The sequence below is a fragment of the Cyprinus carpio genome, chromosome B7 (genome assembly GCF_018340385.1).
Source record: "Cyprinus carpio isolate SPL01 chromosome B7, ASM1834038v1, whole genome shotgun sequence".
NCBI classification, from domain to species: Eukaryota; Metazoa; Chordata; class Actinopteri; order Cypriniformes; family Cyprinidae; genus Cyprinus; species Cyprinus carpio.
In genome coordinates, this window is record NC_056603.1 from 4,380,066 (window position 1) to 4,385,244 (window position 5,179).

Consider the following 5,179-nt stretch of genomic DNA (forward strand, 5'->3'; position numbering starts at 1 on the left):
TCTTCCTTAGTGCTTTCACCCAAGTTAAGGAAACGTTTTAATATTTGACGAAAACAACCTTTGCACTCATCAGTATGATTTGCATGGATTTTGAGAATTATCTTGCAGATAAGATTACACAGAAATCATGAGTATACATTTTTTTTTTTTTTTCTGATTCTGACTTCAACTTATATTCACTCAACTAAAGTAATTTCAGTGCTGTGCAAGTTTTATTTTTTATTTTTGGCAAAATAATTGAATTGCATATTTAGATATACTGTCTTATGTTGTCAGTCATTACTTGAACATGGAGGTATACTCAAATAATTTTCCAAGCCCAGTATAAACACAGCTGCATCATGAATTAATGAATATTATTGTTACTTAATATGTTTTGATCAAACTTCTCCTTATGTTAATTAGTGCTACAGCTCCTTCTGTCCTATTACTCTTAAAATCGTAACAGGACAGATAGGCTAGATGTTAAAACTCATTCACCCATATAATCATAAAGAGAATCATAAAAATAAAAAAAAAATGCAAAGGATCATAGGTTCATTTTGAAAGATATTATACTGCTTTAGAACAGCTTTGAATGCTTTCACTTTTACACATGGGTCCAAAGTTAAACCTCAACAACAGCTAAATGTAAGCAAAGGGAAGTTATAAGAAACTATAAAACAATACATATTTACACTGAACTGTAAGAATGATTCAGACTCTCACTGATGGAAGTGACAAGAGTAAAACAGATCAAATCAAACCATCTACTAAAGAAAACAGAAACGTCCTCCATGTGCAATATATAGAAACAAAATCATGGGAATGCAATTTGTGAAAATATAAATGGATGTTCACCTGCCATTGACCAGTGTTAGATCACTGTTCACCTGATACAAAGTCATCTTAAAGAGTGAGATACTACTTAATTGTTGCAAATTAGTAAATAAGTTAGTTCCTTTTCTCTATGGAATGGTGTAATTCTCTACTTTAGACCTAAGAGGCTCATGCTGTGTATTACTAGTAGTAGTAGTATGTCTTGTTTTGTCAAAATCATTACTTGAACAGCTTGTTCTTTTTCTGTAGGTGACAAATACTTTTTCTAAGCACAATATAAATGCAGCTGCATCATGGATGAGTGAATTTATTTTTACTTTGAGGGAGTCAGGCAAGATGGCGCCAGTGTATGTGGCGTGCTGTCTTACGCTCTGCAATTTTTTATTTGTTTTATTCGTGATTATGTCTCTTTGTGTGATAAACTCCTCTGCCCTGTTAACATATGACCGGCAAATGCTTTTTGATATTAAATCATCAGTGGAGGGAGCACGCTTTTGCATGCAGAAAGGATTCTGCACCAATTACCTTCCACCTGGATGCTCGCTCTCGTTTCACCTTTGCCGACCGCTGTGCGCTTCTATCGCCAATGACGCAGGAGACACAAAGTGGCTTTGTGGTAAAGCTTAACTCCTCCATGGTGAACTACTCTCATTTTACTAAGCAATTATTCAAGTGGGAAGAGAAATGGTCTTACATTAGGCGGCCTTTTGAATTGTCTCATCAGTGGATTTTACCGGCAAGTCCATGCTATCGACTCCCCCCCCCCCGGCTTTGTAAACAGACGGTGAATCTGCAGAATCTCAGACAAGCCCGCAGAGAACTTAATTTACAGGAGGTATCTGCTGAATTAACTCTGGCGGTGTCAGGATTATGGACCTGTCTGTGTACGTTTTGCCCCTGTGACCCAATTTCTGTTTCCCGTGGTTTGTTGATTTATTCCAGGTGTCTAGTTTCTTCCCCATGTGTTCCATGTCCCACGTTAATTATTGATTCCCCGCACCTGTCAGTTCCCTCATTATCCTGCCTTTATTACCCATGTCCTTTCAGTTCAGTTTTGTCGGGCCTACCAGTTCCATACATGTGTCTTCTTCCTGTTTTCCATGTTGGATTTACTCCTGTGTTGGATTAATAAAGACTTTTCTGATTATCCTCAGCTCCGTGTTCCTTCCGGCACAGTAGTGTGACAGAAGACCCGACCGATAAACAGTTTAAATTGTGTGCCTACCTTTGTTTGTTTTCCGGTTTTCCTCAGTCTTTTTCTTTCTGTTGTGTTGCCCTCATGGATCCCCTCCTTCCCCCCGAATTCCTCCTCCTCCTGCTGGAGCAGGAAGGACGATCTCTCGAGAACAATACCAGACAGTTCCTGTTATTGACTCAACTCACCAGCTACCCGGATGACATGCTCTGCGATTCCTATGACGCGAGCCTGAACGCTGAGTGCAGAGCGTTGTCATCTGGAGATGGTCCTCGAGAGGATTTCGCCACCTTTGTGGAGTGGACTCTGGTGAGAAATGGGTCACTCCTTACCATCTGCCCCATGGAGGATCTCGCCAGGACCACTCTGGACCCAGAACCCAGCCCACCATCTCCCCGATGTGCGGAGCGCATGCCCTAACCCACCGATGATGGAGAGCCAGAACCCAACCTGTCAGAACAGGTGCGAGAACCGGCTACAGTGCCCACTGCAAGGGAGCAAGCCGTGGACGGTGTGAGCGCAGAGAGGAACTCTACCCCCTGCACCGTGGCTGAGTGAACAAAATATGGAACACCAAAACGGCCAAAATGTGGAGAAGTATCTTATTGATTGGGAATCGGAACTGGAGGTTGAACTGCCCCCTCTCATCTCTCTGTCCTTGCCGCTGGTCCCGTCCAGCCCTCCTTTGTCCTTGGTTTCCTCATCCAGTCCTGAGGGGGCTTCCGATCCTCCAGTGCCCGTTCCTAGAATGTGTCCTCCAGTACGCGTTCCTAGAATGTAACCTCCAGTGCCCGTTCCTAGAATGTGTCCTCCAGTGCCCGTTCCTAGAATGTGTCCTCCAGTGCCCGATCCTAGAATGTGTCCTCCAGTGCCAGCTCCTCCAAAATGTCATCTGGTAGCCTCTCTGATCACCCTCAGACCATCATCTATGTGGTGCAAGCCCCGCGGGACTGCCATCCTACAGCGTCACCGAGGTCGGAGTCTCCATCACTTCTGCCTCCAAGGCCACCCGTTGGTCGGCCCCCTGGAGTCGTCGGCTCCACCTTGGGCTGCTGTTATGGCTGTGGCCTGGGTCCTGCTGGACTCCTCCTGCTCCAAGCTCCTCCTGTCTCCTCCTTGGCTCCTCCCTCCATGGTCTCTGTCTGCCAGCCCCCTCACGGAGGTCTGTCCTCCACCGGAACCTCCTCCCAAGCTCCCACCTATGCCTCCTCCTGTTGTTTCCTATGGTGCGAGTACGCACCTCCCGGGGGGGCGAAATGTCAGTATTATGGACCTGTCTGTGTACGTTTTGCCCCTGTGACCCAGATTTTGTCTCCTGTGGTTTGTTAATTTATTCCAGGTGTGTCTAGTTTCTTCCCCATGTGGTCCAAGTCCTGGGTTAATTATTGATTCCCCGCAACTTTCAGTTCCCTCATTATGATGTGACTTACAGTCAAGTATGGTGACCCATACTCAGAATTCGTGCTGTGCATGTAACCCATCCAAAGTGCGCACACACAGCAGTGGACACACACACCCGGAGCAGTGGGCAGCCATTTATGCTGCGGCACCTGGGGAGCAGTTGGTGGTATTGCCGGCCCTAGACTTGAACCCACAAACTTAGGGTTAGGAGTCAAACTCTCTAACCATTAGGCCACGACTTCCCTACAACTTTATCCTGCCTCTATTACACTTTTGAGACCCCTGCATAGGACATTGGGTTGTTTTAACCCAAGTTTGGGTTGAAAATTGGTCTTGATCATAACCCAGCGGCGCTGGGTTAAGAACGCGAATGTGAAGGAGAGCACGCACATCACATTAAAATCATACGTCTCCAGTGCGAGAAGCCGCCATTTTCTCAGCATGAAAGAAGCGAGAAGTGAGTGAAAGACATTATGGTAAGTAAAGATTCAAAATGTAAAATTATCGTTTATTGTTTACCCGGTTTTATGAAAGGCGGAAACAAAAGAGCTTAACGTTATATAGAAAAACACGCGGACATGGTTTTCGCCTCAGAAACGGAGGTCTTAATGGCCTCCTTTAAAGTTACTGAACGGAAGATGTACTTTTAATATAACGTCCGTGAGTTTCTTATGTCATATTTACATAATATTTTACAATATCTGCACTTTTTGAGGTGTTAATAGATGGTTATGGTTACAGTTATGGTTACACTCATGTTAATTTGTTATCTTTTCTTTTGCGGTTAAACTGAATGTACGATAGTTTCCTAAAGGAAACCGCCTTATGTAATAAAGACTAGCATGATTATTTTGAAGGATCCACCCACCAGCCCAAAAAGTGGAATCCAGCGGCCTGGTCAAAGGTTTAATGCGTATTCGGTCTTTTATTTGCGCTTCTGAATTTATCAGGATTTAGTTTGAATTTCAGTCTAGCTCCATGTTTAATCTGACTCCAATTACACGTGATCACTAAATTTAGGCAATATTTCTATCAAAAGCTGATCACAGATATCCATTGTTTATTAATTTAGATATTTGAGTATTCTGAAAATCCCATACTTTCAATTATTCGTTCACTGCAGACCCGGTATCGCTTTAGAAGTAACATTTCGGCCGACTGAATGCTCTTCCCGGACACAAACTCGTCAGTCTGATCTTAAACATTGGATGCAGGGAAAATATCTACCTTTAAGTCGGTCGCGCCCTGCTTACTCGTACAAAAAGCATAGTTTTTATATATTTACGAAAACTGCAACTTATTTAAGACAGTGATAGTCAGAAATCGAACTGGACTCAATTGATGTGCCCCATGCTCCATCTATTAAACCTTTCGTATGAACAATCGTGAACACAGATTTGAGGTAATACCTTCGCTTTAATCTACTAGTAATAATGAATTAAGAATAATGCAGAATAAATCAAATATAACAATTTATTTTCAGTCAGGTAAAATTGTATCATGCCAATTACATAATAAAAATAATTAGAAGCCAATTTAGAAAGGACAGTGTAATTGTAAATCACATTGTAGTTGTTTTGCAACTTTGCTCCTGCACAAAGACACTGTAGCCATATTGGGAACGGCCAAGTGATCCATGCAGGAGGCACACAAATTTAACATAGTCACACATGTGACAGTTATCCTAATTTAAGACACATGGTCTAAAATGCATAGCAAAGCATTCAGGTGTTTTAGAGAATAAACTTAACTAGCCAATGTGTA